A 22,368-nucleotide genomic window follows, 5' to 3' on the forward strand; every position below is an offset into this window, starting at 1 on the left:
AAACTCTTGGTGGAGTGCACATTCCTGTTAGCCAATAAGGTACAAAAATGAAATATAAAGTCTTTACTTTTCTGAGTAGTAAATAAAAAGTTCATTTCTTTGTAATTGTTTCAGTCAATTAAATTACTGGACAATGCTGCACATGCCAGGGGACTTCAAAGTTCATAGGCAACATGCCCATACTCTGTGCAATGTCTAATTCCATTAAAAAACGAATGGCAATATCATACAATCTTCCTTATATTTCATGATGTTGTTATCTAGTCATCTTTAGGTTATATTATTTTTGTATTCACATTTTCATCTGTTACCCACTCCACTTCCACACTGCTTTTTGGTGAACAAATAACTATGTCAATAAAGTCAACTTTAAGTAAATAGAATTGTCATTACAGCAAACCACCCTGGTCCCAATGACTATCAAATATGTTGGCTTGATCTTATTAGCATGGTACTTAGCCTCAGTACCCCCGCCCCCCACCCTACCACACACACGTATAATATCCACAGGGGGCATTAAAATTCTTTTGTCCATCACCATCTGCCAACTGAACTAGATTTAGTAGCTTAGTTGGACATAATATTTACAAAGAATGTGAAGAAAGAGAAAATCAACACCATTTATTTACTTATGCATTTATTTATGTATGTATTTATTTATATTTTCATAGACAAAATTTGACCAGGCAGGACAATTGAATGTGGGCACATTTAAAGGAGTAGCAGTGAAGAAATAATAATTTGGAAAAAGAAAACAAAGAGAGCTGAATGAACTTTGGTAGCAGCAATGGGTGGATTAGAAGGGCTTTAGTTACTTCCTCAAATCCAGAATTTGTTTCAACTGCTCCTCCCCATAAGCACCACAAATTAACATATCATCTCATTTAATATAGAACTTTTACAATGCAAACACAGCTTTTAAGCTTCTAGAAACAGATCCTGGCTTGATTGTTGTCTCCACATTCTGCCTAGGTAGACATTCCATAGCTAGCGTGGGCATGTGTGTAAAAAACAGAACACTTTGTCACCAGTTACAGAAGCCAATAAATTCCAAAAGAAGGATGAAATTTTAAGAAGCAACTATATTGGTAGCCCTATGTCTGCTGAGCAGACAATGGGGCTTGAATTATGGTAATGTTTAAGAGGACACTAAAATAATTAGAAAAGAATGAAAGCATTTCAATAGGAGGAAAGTGTCACCTCATAACTGACACCAGTAAGGCAATTGAGTGTTGGGCAATGTGTTCGGTGGTTTAATCCTTGTAAAACCTATGAGGCAGATATTAAACACAAGTTTGTAGAGGAGAATACTAAGAGTCAGAGAGACTAGTAATTTTTCCAAGGACACTGTACAGAAAGAAGTAAAGGAGTATGCATTTTATTCTCCAAAAAAAGACCCAGATAACTATCAACAGATTAATAGATGGACAAATTCTAAATTGATGCATACAACTACATGGATAAATTACAAATTCAATGTGCTGAATGAAAGAAGCCAGGCAAAAAAAATAAAAGTATTTATTGGGTGCTTATGATTTCACTTACATAATGTTCTAGAAAATGCAAACAGTGGCTGAAAGATGATCAGTGATTATCTAGGGATGGGATGGGGAGAGAAGTGGATTATCCTGGATACAAGGAATCTTTGGGAGTAATAGATATGTTTGTTATCTATGATTGAGATGATGGTTGAACAGTAGTTTTCTACATATTTTAACCCTTTGCGGTCGTATTAAATTTGGACATGGGGGTCGCACTGGTCGGAATTAATTTCCATTGAAAGAGCAGTGAGACTTAACATGCAAGATTATGAAGGATAAACAAGATTTATTAATTCTTTTTTGGAACTACGTCACTACTAGTAGAATCACTACAAACGTTATCACTTTCTACGTCAGAGTCAGTATTCAAGGTGCCAAAATAAAACTCTTCATTGTTACTTTCAGATTCGCAGTACACTTCTTTCGGTAACTTTCTTTTTGCCATTTTGGAGTATTATTTTGAAATATCTTAACAAGCGAGAATGCCTAATTACAGTTAAACATAATCTGTAAAGCTTTATTTGAAATTCTGCGAAGTATCTCCGAAGCTTGTTGATTTCTTCACTCTCAAAAGGCGACTGACTCGCTACGGTGTTTTGCATGGCGAGTGTGGAACGACCGTGTTTGTTTATATTGAGTTTTGGTATCTCTGATTTGTCGGGGCAATGTTTTGGTTCGTGACAAGGTCGCTTAGACACTTAAGAGCTTTCAGAGAAATTATGAACTGATACATGAATGAATAGAGTTAAGATTCGTACGGTTCCTTGCTGTGGTGGCTGAGAGCAGACAAACGACCGCAAAGGGTTAAAAGTAATCAAATTGTACACTTTCAGTATTTGCACTTTACTGTATTTCAGTTATACCTCACAAAGTTGTTTGTAGAAATGCTGTTTTAAGAATTTCTTCACAGATGGTTGCTCATATTTTCATTTTTATGTTTCTACATTAGTTATGTATTATAAAATTTATTCAATTGAGAATAAAATTTCACTTTTAATAAGATTTAAAACATAATTTGAATAAAAGATTTTGTCCCCCTATTTCATCCTATCTAATAAAAGAGTAATATGCAAATTGACCATCACTCCAACACACAAGATGGCCGCCCCCATGTGGACACAAGATGGCCAGCAGGGGAGGGCAGTTGGGGGGGATCAGGCCTGCAGGGGAGGGCAGTTGGAGGTGACCAGGCTGGCAGGGGAGGGCAGTTAGGGACAATCACGCTGGCAGGGGAGCAGTTAGGCAATGATCAGGCTGGCAGGGGAGTGGTTAGGGGGTGATCAGGCAGGCAGGCAGGTGAGCAGTTGGGAGCCAGCAGTCCTTAATTATGAGAGGGATGTCCCAGATTGGAGAGGGTGCAGTCTGGGCTGAGGAACACACACCCCTGCATGAATTTCATGCACCGGGCCTCTAATAGAAATATAATCATTATTTTGATGAGAAGAGTTTTAAGATATATCAAATCTGGCCACTAATGTAGGCATAAAGGTTCTTACCTCTATATCTAACTAGAGTAAGATATAGATTAATATATATATATATGTGTGTGTGTGTGTGTGTGTGTGTGTATCCTATATAATAAAGAGGTAATATGCAAATTGACTGTCACGCCCTTGCACAAGATGGCCACCCCCATGTGAACACAAGATGGCCAGCAGGGGAGGGCAGTTAGGGGTGACCAGGCCAGCAGGGGAGGGCAGTTAGGGGTGACCAGGCCAGCAGGGGAGGAGGGCAGTTGGGAGCGACCAGGCCTGCAGGGGAGGGCAGTTGGAGGTGACCAGGCCTGCAGGGAGGGCAGTTTGGGGTGACCAGCCCTGCAGGGGAAGGCAGTTATGGGGGACCAGGACTGCAGGGGAGGGCAGTTTGGAGCAACCAGGCTGTCAGGGGAGGGCAGTTAGGGGCAATCGGGCTGGCAGAGGAGTGGTTAGTGGGTGATCAGGCTGGCAGGCAGAAGGGGTTAGGGGCAATCAGGCAGGCGAGCGGTTGGGAGCCAGCAGTCCTGGATTGTGAGAGGGATACCAGATTGGAGAGGGTGCAGGCTGGGCCAAGGGATAACCCCCCATTCACGAATTTCGTGAACCGGGCCTCTAGTGTGTGTGTGTGTGTGTGTTTGTGTGTGTGTGCATTCTTTTAAAAAGTAAATGCATGTGATATAAAGTTATTTCTCATATATCCCAGTACATGATATATTTTTTATTTTACTCTGTGATTTATTATTAAGCCCATTAGTGTTTCTTAGCAGCAAATCTATGAATTTTTGACATTTATGAAAATGCTAATACTAAAAGCATGATTTTTTTTCAGTGTATATTTTAGTGAATTGAAATAAGAATGAATGAAGGCATGAAAATCTAGAAATTGCCTTTGTAATGGAGACCTTGGGTTCACGGTAGATTGGCTACATAAAAAATGCCCTCATGACTTTAGAAGCACTGTTTCTAATGGACACCTTTGTGATCTTGTACACGTCAATGGACCTCTGTTTCATCATTGGAGAAAATGATAGTGAGGGGGCAGGGGCAGCTAAGAGGACTGCTGTGACCTGCTGGGTCCATTTCTTTTTTTTAAATATATTTTTATTGATTTTAGAAAGGAAGAGAGAAATAGAAACACCAATGAGGAGAGAGAATCATTGATTAGCTGCCTCCTGTATGCCCCCTACTAGGAATTGAGCCCAAAACCTTGGCATATGCCCTGTCCAGGAATTTAAATGTGACCTCCTGGTTCCTGGGTCAATTCTCAACCACTGAGACGCACAGGCTGGGCTGTAGGGTCCTTTTCACTTCTGAAACTGATGTGCTTAAAGTCTGGGAGCTCAAGAAGTATTACTACAGATTTACAGAGCTTAGTAGTTTTAGGCAGATAAGCAACAATGTAAATGGTTTGGTGTGAATTGATGCCCAAGGATTTGAGTAGGGGGGAATCTATGATTAAACATATAAATTTTTCTAGAAAAATCTGGGTTCTCCTCTGAGTGCATTCAAGTCTTGAGCTTCCATATTACTCATTAGATTCAAACTCCAAGAACGGTGTGTTTATAATACTGGTGAGGAAAATCACTCAGGGCAACGGCACTTTCTTCTGACCAGGAGCATGAAGCCACTGTATTTACATAGCCCGGCCATGTTCCATTTATAGGACATGCTGCTTCCTCAAAGTCTGCAAAAATTTCATTGTCAAATCAACATTTGCATTCTTGTATTGATTTCACAACCAACTCCTAATTTGCCTAGTGATGTGCTGGTGTTAAAGGGCTGGACTACTTAAAAAGCCTCTTATCTGGCTTCCCCACATGTTTTCTTGGGGACAGACTACAGGAAACATTTTAAAAATCTTCTTTCTTTAGATCTTTCTGTTTGGCTGATCCCTCCCCTACTACAATGTTTGTGTCATTTTTCTTACCCCATTCTCCCCTCTAGCTATCACTCCCTTTCCTCCTGACCCCATCCTTACATTTGGTTGACATCCCCCTGCACTCCATTTGTTCTCTATTCAGCTTTCCTGTATTTTGTTCTACAATGACAGTAACTTGATATTATTTTATAATTGTTCTCATATTTGTAAATAATTTTGCAGAACATTACTACATTGCTCAGGGAAGAATAAAGAAAAAACACAAAGTCTCTTGTCAAAGATTCCTACCAGCAGAATATAAATTATCCATTAAACATTTATTGAGATTCTCTTAAGTGGCAAGCACTATAGTAGAGATTGGATATACGCTTTTTTTTAATGAAGTGTCTTACAGTTTGTCAGGGTGATAGAGCAATCATATGTAATTAAATGAGAATAGAGTTGTGTCCAGGTAGATAGAAGAGCAATGGCATCTATCTCAGGTGGAACTAGGAAATGGACAGACAGAAGCTGCTGTCTGCATAATAGATGAGTCAGTGCTCGAGTTAAGTCAGAGCAGGTTGGGCATTTCAGGCAAGGGGCTCAGTAATGCAAAGGTATGCAAATAACTGTGAGATTATAAGGTAGATATTGAAATGTGTTATGAAGAAAAAATAGAGTGCCAAGGAAAAGACAAATGATGGATTTTATTTTTTTAAAGGCATTTATCCTCAGTGTGTGTGATTCTGATCATCTTGCTTGCCTCTCATCTGGCTGAAGGATTGACTGATAAACCCACCCCTTCTAACTCAACCAGTGCTGTAAGGGGCTGATATTCTAGACCAGTGGTCGGCAAACTCGTTAGTCAACAGAGCCAAATATCAACAGTACAATGATTGAAATTTCTTTTGAGAGCCAAATTTTTTAAACTTAAACTATATAGGTAGGTACATTGTTATTAACTTAATTAGGGTACTCCTAAGGCTTAGGAAGAGCCACACTCAAGGGGCCAAAGAGCCGCATGTGGCTCGTGAGCTGCAGTTTGCCGACCACTGTTACACTCTGAGGGAGAGAATGTGGGAAGAGGGATTTCCTTGGCATAATGCACAAAGTTCTTGTTTGGGCGATCTGAGCACAAGACAGACAGAAGCAGTCCCCCCACCCCACCCCCAGGACTGTGGTAGGGGCAGGAGGAAGGAGGGAGGACACAGGAGGAAGGAAACCTGATGGACTGAAATGACAGCTGTGCTAGTGGCTGTGGAACTTATAACTGCTGTACTTGTGGGTTAAGAGATGATTTATTGTCTTCCCTGTTAGGAGCTTCTCATTCTAAGCGGTTAAGGCTGTTTCTAGTTCAAATTTTGCAAGTTCTATTTGGATCCCACTTGCAGCCCTATCTTTTTGCCATCTTTCAATTTCTCCTATCCCCTTTACCTACCTCCTAACACTCCTTCCTTCCTCTCCCAGGCACCTATGATTCCTTTCATGTTTTATATGCCAAAGTCCTTACTGCAGCAACTACTCAGACCTCCTCTCATCCACAGAGTCAACACTTCTGATATTCCATCACCCATGCTTTCTTACCAAGTCCTTGAAACATACCCATTTGCTCCATGAATCACTTAGATATATCTTAGAGGGGAATGATAAAACCAATCAACACAATGTCAGACTTCCCCTTCACTTCCTGGGGTCGCATTTCTCTGAATCTCAACTGGAATCTCTTCTGGTTCTGTGGGGGAAAATACCTTGCAGGTGAAGAGCTTTGATTAGCCAACTCCACATATGACCTTAAGTAAACTTAGGAGGGAGGTTGCATTGTGACTTGAGATAGGATGTTAATTAGCATTGCATTCTAGTAAGTGGTGCCCCCTGGAGTTGTGCAATGTGATGGCCCTGCCTTGGTGGTCTTATTTTTGAGTCTTTATGAAAGAAGTTTCGAGAACAAACTCCATTATGATGCCTTCCCAACCTCAAATCAAAAGAAGCCCTCCCACCCCAGGGTCCATCCTGACTAAGCTGCCAGCATCGAGGAGTGGATGTGCTTCCAGAAATGCATGTTTCAAGTTCAGGATGTACTCAGAAAGACCATGAAGAGCTCCAATGTGTGAGTCTTTCTGTGTTATTATTCCAGGCATATTCACAGAGTTTTGAAATCAGATTCTGTTATTCCACCCAGGTTTTTATTCTTCAATGACCTTCAACTTTCTAGACTTGGTAGAATAGATTGTATTATCAATTGTTGTCTGTGTATTTCTATGCAACTTAGTAACATCAAACATTTTGTTAATTATAAGTAATATTAACTTTAAGTTTCATGTAATATATATGTGATTTGATTCAGAATTTCCCTTGTTCTTCCTGACCATCATCATCATCAGTTTTATTAGATAAAACATTGATACATGAGACAAACAGAGCCTTGGTGAATGACTAATGAAAATATGAAGGAATTCGTTCATTTTGCATGTGTCTAACATATCCATTGATTTTCTAAAACTTTCCAAATAAATATCCCTGAGTTAGAAATAAAAATGTAAATCACTTAAGACTGGCTTCACGATTTCCAGACTTCCTGATTTTGTATGTACCAAGAGAAGAGCAAGAATAGCTTCTGATATTGCACTAGTTCCACTTTCCATACTGTTTTAAAAACAGGAAGCAGTGATGACAATGCACTTCGTAAGCGCCATACAAGCTCTGGCTCTGCTCAACAGACTCAGTTCTGGGCTGTTCTGGGCCTGATTCTCCCACTGTCTCTGCAAATACCCAAATAGGAATGAATGTGATATTTTGTCTAATCATAATTTCATGGATGCTCTGTCAATTATTTTTTGCACTCTGTTAATTACACTAAGATGCAGCAGCTTGCCCTTTTGAGTTAGAAACTGAATTTTTGACATCTCTTTCCCATCAGAAGCATTAAAAGTGGAAGTATATTAAGAAAATTGTGAGCTAGGAGATACTGAATTTGCACTGTGCTATATCTCCAGGATGCAGAGCAGAGAAAACTGAAGTTCAGAGATACCGAGACATTTTCCCAAGGTGCAACAGCCTGTTCAAAAGTAGTCCCAGAACAGGACTCAGGGCCTACATCCCCAAACATCCTTGTTTTAGTCAAAGACCTCCAAGTCAAGTAGAAACTATGTAAGAAAAAAAAAGAAGGTTACAAGAATTCCCAGGGAAATCCGACAGATCAGGGAATTAAAATGGTAATAGGACAGCCATGTTAGGTAAATCTTACTATTTAATCATTTATAAATGTCCCTGTGCTTCTTGACAAAACAATTGAGACTTAATAAATGTTTGTTGAATATATAAGTAGAAAACTATGGAAACAAGTTAATGCCAGTGGACATAGCCTAGAAAAGCATTACCCATAGGAAAATGTCTTTGAGCAAGTTTATTTCTTAATGAAAGAAAAATATGTGTTACTCACATTGGCCAGTGTTTCGAAGGGCCACATGAACTATGGATATTTCATAATCAGTTAGAAGCGGAAAAAAATCAATGCACTTCATATCTTCTGAGGCTAACATTAAACATACTTGGAGGTTCATATGAATTTTTGAAAATATGAAGAATACCATATTTCCATTTTAGAATAACTCCCTTGTTTCTTTCTCATTTAAAAAATGGCATTTATCACGAACTTAGAATTTAGCAGTTAATTATCCTGACAATAGAGAATGTTTTCCTTGAGTTTCAAATTTCTTTAGGTACATCATACTCTTTCTCCAAAAAGCAGGGCTCGCTTGCCAGACATGAACTACCACTGAGGATTTCATAAGGAAATCCATCTCAGAAGCAGCACTGAATGTATCCCAGGGAATTCCCATTCAATGAGTGTTAACCAGGTGTTCACACTGTGGCAAGTGAGCTGTCTGGTCACCCTGACCTTCAAGAGTTACCATCCCTGCTGCTTGAGCACACGGTGAACCCTCTGGTGAAATGAGCCCCTTTATTTCCTGGAATATCTGGGAAGCACTGTTCCTCTAGGTCTGCTAAGAGCTCATGGCAGCTCCACTGACAAATAGTACTTCTCTGAGAAATTCACTCCGATCCCTAGAAAGATCTTATGTTGATCTGTGATAGAGCACGGTCTGTGTGCTCCCGCGTGGAAATGACTTGTGGCCTTGGTAGCTCCAGTAATATGTGGCACAACCTTCGTGCTACACTTTCCTGACAGGTCAGTAATTAACTTGCATTGCAATTGTTTGTCGTCTCCACCACAGCAGCCATTTACCAAAATAACATTTTAATTTCAGTTTCCTTCCAGTTCACTTTCCTTTTCTTATTTTTTTTCCCCCTCTGGCTTCTACATCTCTATTAAGTCTAATTTCCCCAGACCACTTCCAGATAGTGCAATAAAACTCAATTTCAAAAATGTCAAATGTAATGAAAAAAGAAGATCACAGTAAAGGAATTTGATCAAAGCCACCCCATCGGGTAACATTGTCATTCACGGGGCAGGTGTTATATAGAGGAAGTGTGATAATAAGGCTTTGCATTTATTTAACTTAAATCAGGGAATCTGGGCGATATGCTACAGTTACTGACAAAGTCTGGCAAGTCAACCACATGGATAAATTGTAACACAGTCATTGTCATTGCATGTGAGCATCCTAAGTGGTGAAAAGGACAAGTAAAATATATTTTTGAGTGGAATAAATCCTGGACAAAATTGTGTAGGTAACCTTGATCTTTTCTTAGATCTTGGTATCCCGTTGCCATTTCCTTCAGCCTTTTAGACTCATCCTCTTGAGAGCAAAGCAACTGATTTTACATTTGAAATTTTAATTGAACCTCAACCCTGATGAATAGACTTGCTAGGTCCTACAGTTTCTTCAAAAATTATTAAAAACCAGAGGTTGAGTTAGACATGGGCATGCTTGTCTACAGTGGAGTCTGATGAGAGTGCAATGGAGAATGGGATTTAGGACAACTTCAAGATGAAAGTGGCATTTGACTTTGATATTATATGATAAATAGGACTCCAAAGTAGAGAAGGGTTATGAACAGCAGTGCAGGCTAAGATCACAATATTTAAGGAAAATAGGGGTGAACATCCGTAACAAATGTTAGGGTGTGTGGTTAAGTGGGAAAGTTAGGAAGAAAGAGTTAATTAGGGCTGTATTGGAGAACCTTGCAATTCCTATTAAAGATTTTAGTTTCGTCTTACAGATCCTGAGGAACATTGATGACTTTATTTAAGGCATAATCCCATCTCAAAAGAGACCCAAAAGAATGGATCCCAGCCCTGGCTGATCTGGCTCAGTTGGCTGGAGCATCATCCCATGCACTGAAGGGTTGTGGGTCCGATTCCCTGTCAGGGCACATACCCAGGTTGCCGGCCCAATGCCTGGACAGGGTGCGTATGAGAGGCAACCAATCGATGTTATCTCTCATCTCTCTCTCTCTCTCTCTTCCCTTCTCTCTTAAAAAAAATAAAGAATGGATCCCTAGACACTTAACAGTACACAGTAAGCAATGGCATTGTCATGGATGCTTCTTAGTTCACTTTAAATCAGAATCAAATCCACAGCATCTATTTGTAAACACCAATATTATGATAAGGACACACAGGTATCTGGCGGGCGGGGGGGGGGAGGGTATTCTCTAGAACTTTAGGAACTTTACTTTGAACTTCCAGGTGCATGTTTAATGCTTCTGGTTACCAAGCAAATAAAGAGAAAGGTAAAGACTTCACGGGAATGACAAATGAAGAATTTAAAGATGAGAGGTCCAAGGGTGCGATTGTATTTATTAAGGGCATAGGAGAAAAAATAAAATTTAGATAAGTGGAACTGCTTCTGAATTTCCCTCTGATGATCAGCTAGGAAGTAAAGATTAAAAAGCAAATAGGAACACAATGTCTGTGCCATTGTAATTATGTTTAGGCAGCATAAGAAATTTTATGAAATGCCAATCTCCTTGGATACCCAGGAGAACCATAAGGGGCATAAGTAATGCAATCTTCTCTGTTTCCTCTGTCAGTTTTGACCTAATCTAGCAAGAAATGCTGAGCCATTTTCCGCCTCTTGCGTACAAGTATCAATTAACGGAAAGCAGGGTGACTATCTTAGGGCACTGCGTGATGAAATGTCACTGATGGAGAAAACTGGGCGACAGAACAAGCTGCTCCGCAGCCACCACATTAGAAACACAGGCAGAACAAGCAGTTTCACACTCTCTCGGATGGACTAACTCACTGATCTTTGGGAAAGAGTATCAAGTGCGAAAAACACATTTCAACCTACAATTGCTTGTTCCCTGGGATTTCATGTTGTATAGTGTTTATTTCCCAGAGGATGCTACAAAGCCCTTCATCAAGCAGATTAAATCTAATCAGGCATTGCCCTGGCCCGTGTGGCTCAGTTGGCTGAGCATTGTCCTATACACCAAAAGGTTGCCAGTTTGATTCCCAGTCAGGGCACATACTCAGGTTGCAGGTTCAATCCCCGATCGGGGACGGAGCAGGAGGCAATCGCTCGATGTTTCTCTCTTTTCCTCTCCCTTCCTCTCTAAAATCAATAAAAACATATTTTTAAAAATATCTAATCACCCATCAATTTCGGTACACCAGGCTTTCTCTATCTCTATTGTGGCCTGCCCGTGTTAAAATATGGAGAAGCTGCATATTGCATAATTAGTGCTCAATATTAATGAACAGAAGTTAGTAACTGACAATAGTCAAATATGGCTGACATTTGTTTTATTTAGCAAGTTTGGTATTGTATCCAATTAGTCTTTCCCTAATGCTCATGGTTTCAAACTCTGGATTTACTGGATTGGATTTCAGTGCCAAAGGGACATGTCTGAAATTGGGACAGTAATATCATAGTCCATTTTTGTGACAATGGCAATACCATTAAAATGTTAAAATATTTCACAATGTCTCCTTTAGTGCATTTAAAAATTAGTTTCTCTCCCACTCAATTATGTATGCAAGAAAATACATTTTAAATAGTTGTGTGTGTGTATGTGTGTGTGTGTGTGTGTGTGTGAATGTCTGTGTTTGTGTAATCTGTGAGGAGCATTACTCAGAAGTCCCCATCTACAGATTGTTATCAACTAGGTGGTATGTTACTAAGTGTCAGTTCTGAATGCCTGGTATTATTCAGAGGAAGTTCAATTGCCCACAAGGGAGATTTGCCTAGAGAGGTAGGGCTTCAATCCTAGCAAGGAAACGGGGCAATGAATGACTCGGTTGCCAGTAGAGAAAGTTGTAGATAGGGACAAAGCAAATGCCTGATGATGAAGGCATGACTTGCTGAGGTACTGGGATTTGTAATTAAAGGGGAACACACTTGATATTTGTATCACATTTGCAGACCAAAAGCCATGATCACTTTTTATAATTTATTAAACTCACAGAACTTCATCCCATTGGAATTAGTTCAAATTATTTGCAATAAGCTGAGATTTATTCTGGGGATTCAGGTCAGATATAACTCATCTTCCATTGAAAATGAGCAAACGGCTCTAGTAGTGAGGAAGAAGAACACTGTAGAGCAGTGAGGAGGAAGAACACTGTAGAGCAGTGAGGAGGAAGAACACTGTAGAGCAGTGATCTGCAAGGGTCAGTGTGAGGAGCTTCATAAATAGGCAGGTTCCACTGTACCTTCCAAAGACATGTCCACTCAGCAAGACTGAAGAGGGGCCTGAGAAACTACAGGCATGGCCATCACCCCTGGTGACTCAGATGCATACTGATCTTTCTTGAGAAACATGTCTATAGAATTATATAAAGTTACTAGAGGCCCGGTGCATGAAAATTCATGCACTGGAGGGGAGGTCCCTCAGCCCGGCCTGCCCCCTCTCACAGTTCAGGAACCCTCAGGGGCGGAAGGCGACCCAGCGATCAGGGGAAGGCAACGCCCCATCACACCTCTGCTGCTGCCACTGCCAGCAGCGCAAGCCTCAGCCGGCCCTGGTTACCTGAGCCTTGGGCGGCCCTGGGCAACTGGGCAGTCACCATCCAAGGCTTACTTGCACCTCAGGCTGGCCCTAGGCAGCTGGGCAGCTGCCATCCGAGGCTTCCCACACACCTGCCACCCCAGCGGGGCTGAGGGGACTGGGCACTGCCATCTTGTGGCTGTGAGTGCCAGCATCTTTGAGGGCATGGCTGTCAATTAGCATATTCCCTCATTGGTTGTGGGCGCCGCCATCTTTGAGGGTGGGACAGTCAATTAGCATATTCCCTCCTATTGGCTATGGGCACCACCGTCTTTGCGACAGGGTGAGGGTCAATTAGCATATCCCCTCTTTATTAGATAGGATTTTTAAATTTTATATCTGCATTGTTCTAAAATTGTTACCAATTACTATAGTGTCTCTTTGTTTTTAGAGCCCATTGTTACTAGATTCATATTTTTTTTATATTGTTGCTCAAATTAAGTTTTCTGAGAATACATTTCACTTGGGAATATGCTGGTGGTTGGGGGGAGTGGTATGGTTCACAGTTGGGAATAGTGAGAAGAGGGTAAGTAGCTGAATAGATGGGTTTAGAGATGGATACATAGACACAGAGGTACATGAAAGTAATACTGGGAATATCTATTTGAGATTAATTTAAATATGATGTTTAGCAATCCAGAACACACACCCAGGGTTAGTTATTGCTATAAAATAAATTCTCTTACATACAAGAAAAACCCCAAAGGATCATAAGACAATCAATCAGGGTCTATTGTATAACTTTCAGCATAGGTGTTTCTTGTTATTGTTTAATGTTTATATCATGAACTCTGTGTGAGTAAAACAACTTCAATTTAAACACTTGCAAACAGTTATCTTCTTTGCTGAACATCAAAGGATCTTTGGTGTAAGAAGAGATTCCACAAAATATTGTTGTGTTCACCCAAATTTAATCTGAAGTTTGGGGCTAGTGAGGCTTCCTTTTATGGAGCCAAGAATATCAAAATGGGAAAAATTATTTACCAGTCCACGTTATTTAAATTGAATGTTTTTGACTGCATTTATCAATCCTTCTTTGAAGATCTTTCGATATGCTATATATGTTGTATATCTTAAAAGGTACCCTTTCCTTTCTAGTTTGATTAACTAAAGGCTCTTTTTTTAGTCTCTTGAAGCACTTCAGCTGCATTATCAGGAGCCTCAATCCTTGAGTTGAGGACTAGATTCCCCATTTAAAGAAGTAGTGTTATGGACACAGCCAATAGAGGAGGGGAGGAGGGAATCAATAGGGGGGAAGGAAGGGGACATCTGTAATACTTTTACAATAAAGATACATTAAAATTAATAATAAAATAAATAAAAACATATTTTAAAAATAATTAAAATAAAAGTGGTGTTTTACTTCTCTTTTTTCAAAGGAGAGCTGGGGGAGTCCTCTCCCCAGGACCTGAGATGTAGAAAAGAGGGCTAGATGCCTAACTAGGTTCCAGTTAATTGAGTGTTACTATAATTTGTAGTAGTGTAGTCAAATTTCTATATTATTTTAGGTACCTCACAAAGCAAAATATATGACTTTGGCTTGTGCATATTCAACTCAAAAGGGAATGCATAAATATATATATATTTTAAATGGCTACCAGGGTTATCTATTTAATTTAAACATTGTTGAACAGTAATTCTTTTTTCTCACTCTCCTCCTTTTATTCACTTATAACCTTGTCATTCTACTTCTGAGGCTTAGAGATTCTGATCTATTAATAGATAACATGTATGATGAAATGGGTTATACAGCCACACCCAGCTACATTTCCCCATCTTGTGGGCTATGAATTTCACATCTGTCTGTGTATGCATACATGTGTGTTTAAATTGTCCTTTCTATTATTACTGCTACCCAAGGTATATGAAACTCCCTTTTAGCTTCCCTACAACAATGCATCCATACAAGTGTGGATGCTTTGGTCCATAACTTACATCACGTGGCTTTGAAAACAGCAGGCAAACTAAAGATTACTATATTTGCTATGATTTAGAAAATTAACCTTTTGGAGATATCTTTTCATGGTTAAAAAATACTTTGAGTAAAATAGGAAGTAAAAGAAATTTTGTTCTTTCAAATCAGAAAAATGAACACAGTCATGAAAGTTAGACAAACAAAACAAGGACCTAAATTTAAAAAAAACCCACACAACTATATTTAAATGGATACATTTTCATTGGATAATCTAATGTGCTAGTCAGTCACTAACCCTTGATTAGAATGTATTGTGTATACAGTAATCATTGCACCCTGCTCCTGCTTGCTTAGGAGCAGCCATAAATTCAAAAAGAGGTGGAAAACCAGCATACTGCCAACCAAACACAACCCACAGACATATGTTGTTGGGCCTGAACAATGATTTCAAATGTTTTGAATGAGTTCCTATTGAAAATGAGGCTTTTTAATTTTTAAAAAAGTATCTATCTGTGTGTCTTCTCTTGCGAAGTCACAAGGTGTGAAAAACTTATCAAGATATGCATGGTAACTGTCAGCTGGAGGTGGGCACCTACTAGATCCTCTAAATGGCCAAGTTCTCTCTGGTCCAGAAGTTCTCTCCCTTCGCACTTGATTTGCATAGGTATCTTGACTGGCTGGGGGCATTTGTGACTGTGATTCTTGGTATCAGTCACCTCTGGGAACATTGTTCCTCTGATGTGTGGGTTGAGCAGAGATTCTGCTGCACGTTAAATCAATACACACACACACACACACACACACATACATACATACATACATATACATATTAGAGGCCCGGTGCACAAAAATTTGTGCACTCGGGGATCCCTCAGCCCAGCCTATGCCCTCTTCAGTATGGGACCCCTTGGAGGATGTCCACCCCAGTGGGGACCCTCACCCCATGGAGGTTTGGCCAGCCTGGGTGAAGGGCTGATGGCTGTTTTCAGGCTGGCCACATCCCCTTTAGGGTGGGGGGTCCCCACTGGGGTGCCTGGCCAGTCTGAGGGGATGAGGGCCATTTTCAGGCTGGCCAAGCACCCTGGTGACGTAAGCTCCCAGCCTCTCCTTTTTTTCTTTTTTTCTGGGATTTATTTACCTTCTATAATTGAAACTGTTGCCTTTAGCGGAGGCCTGCAGAAAGCTTGGCTTCCTCCATCACCAGGGGCAACCCACTCCTGCTCACTCCAGCTCCATGGTCATGGCTGGCTGAAAGTAGGTATCTGGGATTTGTTTACCTTCTATAATTGAAACTTTGTTGCTTTCAGTGGAGCTCAGAGCCGGCTCCTGCTCGCTCCAGTTCCGTGGCCACGGCTGGCTGAAAGCAGGTATCTGGGGTTTATTTACCTTCTATAATTGAAACTTTGTTGCTTTCAGTGGAGCTCAGAGCCGGCTCCTGCTCGCTCCAGTTCCGTGGCCACGGCTGGCTGAAAGCAGGTATCTGGGGTTTATTTACCTTCTATAATTGAAACTTTGTTGCTTTCACATAGCAAAAGTATGGTCAATTTGCATGTTTGTCTTTTATTAGTATAGGATATATATATATATATATATCTTTTAATCCATGCTGGTAGAATTAGAAATGTAGGACAGAATCAAGAAGATACTGTGTTTGTTCCACTGTTTTAGAATGGGTTATTGAAGATTAACATTATTTCATATATTCTTATAATGTTTTCAACATGATCTCAAATTACCAAGAGTAGGAGATTGTGCTGTGCTCTTTGGTATTGCTAACTAAGTTCCCCTTTTCCTCCTTTCTGCTCTGACCTTCATTACTGTTCCTTTTATATTTTGGCAGATAATTATATCCTGGCTTCTAGTTTTTTTTCTGTTCTCTATTTGAGTTGAGTGTCTCTTCTGCTCAAATTTACTGTGGGATCCTTAAAGTCAGATGCTACATTTATCAGTGTTGTTGCTCTGTGTTGTGTCTAGAGCATTACAGGTACTTGGTGCCTATCTGAAATCCCCTGCCTCCAATTCCCCCAAGACTGTGAGCATTTCCAACCAGTTCAGGTTTGCCACTATTTTAGACTGGTTGTGGTTTCTAGCCCCAAATGTCACTGGACTCCTATGTTTCTTTCCCACTTCCCTACATTAAAAGCTGCCAAATGACCTTGAGATACAATGCATTCGGGTCAGAGAATAACCACTGCATCTCACCTTCCCCATCCCTCAAGTCATGCTCTACCCCACACTGACTAGTCTCTAGTTTTCCTTTCACGTCAACTTCCCACTCTGAAACCACAGCTCACTTTCTTAAAGCCAAACTATAACCCAAAGTGCTTGACCTGTAGGATAAAGCTGGTTCTCCAAGGACAGCACCATAGCCACTTATCATCTGAGCATCTGGTCAGTTACTTCCCACCACCACACCTTACTTGCATTAAGTGGATGTCCTAATAGTTTTCAGAATTAGGACTGAGATTGGTCTACTCACTTAACCTACATAAATGGAATCCTGAGCAGGTTTTCCCAGGGAGAAAAATAAAAATGATCCTAGACCTCTCAATTTCCTTTCTTATTTTTCCTGCTAGAATCATTTTGCTAGAATCCTAGCATATCTACCTCAGGAACCTTCTATGTTATCATCTTACTGCCCCAAGAAAAATTTAGATACAAAGTAAAAGTGGGTGAAGAACATTTTGCTTTCTCTCTTTCTCCTTGCCTCTGTAGTTTTTCTGTATTTTAATTGTGTGTCCAAGAGTCAATGGCTGCCTACCACTTTTTGAATTGCACTGTGTGATGGCTATTAATTCTTCAAAAATAAAGGGCATTTTTGGTGAGGACACATCTTGAGCTGCTCAAAGGAAAGTTTCCATATCAACCCAAAACTGGTAAACAAACAAGAAAAGAGTGAGCCTTCTTCCTTCTCCCACACACAGCTATATTATCCTCCCCCACACAGCTGTATTGGGGAAATGAAAGCAATAGCAAGAAATGCTTTTGATGAGCTCTATAATCATATCATAATACTTACAATTGAAATAAACCAAAAATATCTTGGCATAAGTTTTATTTCATAACGAGGGGGGAAATGGTCATCAATGGATTGAACCTAATAAACCAATTACTATGGCTACTATTTGCACTACATTTAACCTTTTTTAAAAAACAATTATTATTTGCCACAAACTAGACAAAATATTTTACATACATTACTTTTCTTTTTATCTTGTGATGAAACTCCCCCATTTTATTGGTGAGGAAACTCAAGGTCAGAGAGATGAAGTACACTGCACAACATAACGTATGTAATATCTAGCAAGTGGTGGAGCCCAGGATTGAACTTTGCTTTTTCTGACTTCCCAGCCTGAGCTCTTAATATCTTTACTATCTCTATAAGGAATAATAGAAGTTCTGGACTAAAGTTTGGGAGAAATATGTTCTCATCATGTTCTCAAACAATTCAATTTCTCCATGTGTTATTACCTTCTTTAAATCTATTAAAAGCTCCTGTTTATTTCACTAGCTTGCTGGAATAATCAAGTAAAATAAGTATGTGAACTCACTTTAAAAACTCAAAATAGAATACAAATAGAGAATGGACATTCTTGTATTAATCAACCTGAAGACAAAATAAATCTGAAATAGCCAAAATAAAAATAATGAGAAAGAGGTGTATGGAAGCAAGTAAGGCCCCTTTGCCAGAGTCTAGAAAAGACTTAATGGATAACCAAATAAATAGCTATGACAATAAGTAAAAACAGAGAGGAGGAACTGGCTTCCCCTAAAACATGGCAATTGACTGGATGTATGGAATAAGTGAAACCATAGAGATTCCAAAATTACTTGTTTAGATGACTCGAGAAATCAAGGTATAGATATATCAAGTAACAAACTAAAATGAGGAAAAATATTGGAAGAGAAGCCAACGCCAAAGATAGAAATTTAAGAATCAGATTTGTGAGATTACATTTAAAGCATAAAAATGGGAAAGAATGGCAAAGGTGCCTGGGTAAAAGAGAAGATGGTCTAGAGCTGCGCCATTCACTAGAAATATGATGTGAGTCACATATGTAATTTAAGTTTGTGGTAGCCACATTAGATGAGTAAAATAAAATTCATAAAATTAATTTTAATAATATATTTTAACCTAGTATATAAAAAATTATAATTTCAGCACATGATCAATATCAATTAATTTAAAAAAAATGGGAAAGAATGTCAAAGGTGCCTGGGTAAAAGAGAAGATGGTCTAGCGCCATTCACTAGAAATATGATGTGAATCACATATGTCATTTAAGTTTGTGGTAGCCACATTAGATGAGTAAAATAAAATTCATAAAATTAATTTTAATAATATATTTTAACCTAGTATATAAAAAATTATAATTTCAGCACATGATCAATATCAAAATATTAATGAGATCATTTGCATTCTCTTTATTTGTAATGATCTTCAAAAGTGGGAGTTCACTTTACAACTCAATTTAGACTGGACATATTTCAAGTGCTGAGTTACCATTTGTTGCTAGTCGCCACATCATAAAGTTCAGCATGGCTTAAGAAGGAATTTTGAACATTAAAGGACTTTGGGAAGTCATGGGGTTGTCTAGAAGAGATAAAGAAAAATAGATAAGGTACCGGCGGTATAACAGAAACTAAGGCAAAAATGTTTCCTTCCTCATACATTTTGTATCACCTGTATATGAGGTAATTAATATGAACCAGCAACCCATTTTCCACAGATGGCATTGCTATAGACATTCAACAAAGCAGAATCCCTTTAGACCAGTGGTTCTCAATTTGTGAGTTGGGGGTCGAACGACCTTTTCACAGGGGTAGCCTAAGACCATTGGAAAACACATATATAATTACATATTGTTTTTGTGATTAATCACTATGCTTTAATTATGTTCAATTTCTAACAATGAAATTGGGGGTCACCACAACATGAGGAACTTTATTAAAGGGTCACGGCATTAGGAACGTTGAGAACCACTGTTTTAGACCCTTTTGGATGCTAAGAAACATATAATGAAGTCCAGCATTGCTTAACTGGTGTCACTTAACAGGTTTAGAATGTGTAGTGTAGCACTGTGAAAATAACATGCTTTTGCATTATCCAGATATTCCTGTAAATCATGATACACTCAGCTAAGTAGTACATAAATTTGGATACTTAACCACTTAATCTTACCTTCCTTATCTTCAAAATAGATACTGACTCCCTTCCAAATATATTAATTTTTTAGAGAAAGGGAGAGGGATGGAGAGAGAGAGAGAAAGAAACATTGATGTGAGAGTGAAACATCAATCAGCTGCCTCCTGCATGCCCCCTACCAGGGATCAAGCCCACAACCCAAGCATGTGTCCTGACCAGGAATCCAACCAGCAACCCTTCAGTGCACAGGACGACACCCAATGAACTGAGCCACACCAGCCAGGGCTCCCTCACATGACTTTTGTAAATATCAAATAATATTACATATGCAAAACATCTGATACATAATATGCATTATACAAAATCATAGCTATGATTAGTATTATTAATAATCCCACTCTAAAAATTTATATTGATGAATGTCTCATACCATCGTAAGTATCTTGCAAATAAGGGAATATTGTCTATTTTTTATAACACCATAGTACCTACCACGGTGTTGGAGACACTACTGGCATATTCAACACTCATGTTCACTCCTAAATTCCACTTCCTTTAAGAAAATCATCAAGATTCAAGTAGATGATATTATATGGAGGCTCAGGTTACTTCAGTTCCCAGTACACTTATCATAAAAATGAATATGGACTTTACTGCTCAGTTTCTAGCCCTTAAAATTCTAATATGAAACTAACTAAAGCAGAAAAATAAATTAACAGAAAGAAAAATTTCCCTTGACTCAGCACCTAGTTTCCTGAGCAATCTACCTTTCCTAACACTTCTAAAAACCTATCTCATTTTGACTCTCAGCTTGGCATTACATCAGTAGAGACTAGAACAAAAATTTCTCTAAGGTTTTAGAAAAGGAATAAAAAATAAACATAAAATGATTAAATTGTAATACCATGGTTTTAGCAAAATAGCTTAAAATTGCAATAGTTAGAGGTGGTTGTTATGGATGATGTGTTACTTGTCCTTGGTTTCTGAAAGGCACCACAGTATATAATGGATCCAGGGTTCTAATCTTACTTTCACCACTGCCAGGTTACTCAAAATGTACCCTTAAAGCAGCGGTTCTCAACCTGTGGGTCACAACCCCTTTGGCGGTCGAACGACCCTTTCACAGGGGTCGCCTAAGACCATCCTGCATATCAGATATTTACATTACGATTCATAACAGTAGCAACATTACAGTTATGAAGTAGCAATGAAAATAATTTTATGGTTGGGTCACAACATGAGGAACTGTATTTAAAGGGCCAGAAGGTTGAGCCCACTGCTTAAAGTGTCATTTGTTAAAAATATGTTTCTAACTCCTCTTCCCCTAAATATACCGTTTTTCATACCCAGGAGAAATCATAAATGTCCATAAAATTTTCCCTGATTCTATAGCTACAGTCAACTTTGTACTTTTTATTCTATCACTAATCAAATATTCATTGTATGTTTATTATATATACTAGAGTCCCGGTGGATGAAATTCATGCACTGGGGGAGGGGTGTTCCTCAGCCGAGCGTGCACCCTCTCCAATCTGGGACCCCTCAAGGGATGTCCGACTGCCCACAGGGATCAGGCCTAAATGGGCAGTCGGACATCCCTCTCACAATCCAGGACTGCTGGTTCCCAACCACCCGCCTGCTTGCCTGCCTGCCTGATTGCCCCTAACCACTTCTGCCTGCCAACCTGATCATCCCCTAACCACTCCCCTGCCAGCCTTATGATGCCTAACTGCTCCCCTGTCAGCCCGATTGCCCCCAACTGCCCTCCTTTGCTGGCCCAGTCACCCCTAACTGCCTTCCCCTGCAGGCCTGGTCCCCCCCAACTGCCCTTCCCTGCAGGCCTGGTCATTCCCAACTGCCCTCCCCTGCCAAACCAGTCCCCCCTAACTGCCCTCCCCTGCCAACCCGGTCAGCCCTAACTGCCCTCCCCTGCAGGCCTGGTCACCCCCAACTGCCCTCCCCTGCTGGCCATCTTGTGGCCACATGGGGGCGGCCAACTTTGACCACATGGGGGTGGCCATCTTGTTTGATGGAGTGATGGTCAATTTGCATATTACATCTTTATTATATTTGATGCCTACCAGTGTTCTAGGTTCTAGGTATTCAGTTGTAAAATGACAGACTAGATAAATACTCTCACAGACCACCCAGTCTATGTAAAGACAGCCACTAAGCAATGTAACAAAATAAATATAATTCCCCATATCCAAAAGACTATTTAAGAAAACAAAAACAGAGTAATCATCAATGGAATAGAATAGAGAACCCAGAAATCGACCCAAACCACTATGCCCAATTAATATTCGACAAAGGAGGCAAGAGCATACAATGGAGTCAAGACAGTCTCTTCAATAAATGGTGTTGGGAAAATTGGACAGATACATGCAAAAAGATGAAACTAGACCACCAACTCACACCATACACAAAAATAAACTCAAAATGGATAAAAGACTTAAACGTAAGATGGGAAACCA

General features: G+C 39.7%; 1 protein-coding gene across 1 annotated transcript in view; it reads right to left on the minus strand.

Moving 5' to 3' along the window:
- The window catches only part of ARHGAP15 (Rho GTPase activating protein 15), a 665,580-nt gene that overhangs the window by 634,073 nt on the left and 9,139 nt on the right, over positions 1-22,368 (minus strand). The gene's annotated exons all lie outside the window — the stretch shown is intronic.

Source organism: Myotis brandtii, unplaced genomic scaffold, assembly GCF_000412655.1.
Source record: "Myotis brandtii unplaced genomic scaffold, ASM41265v1 scaffold493, whole genome shotgun sequence".
NCBI lineage: Eukaryota > Metazoa > Chordata > Mammalia > Chiroptera > Vespertilionidae > Myotis > Myotis brandtii.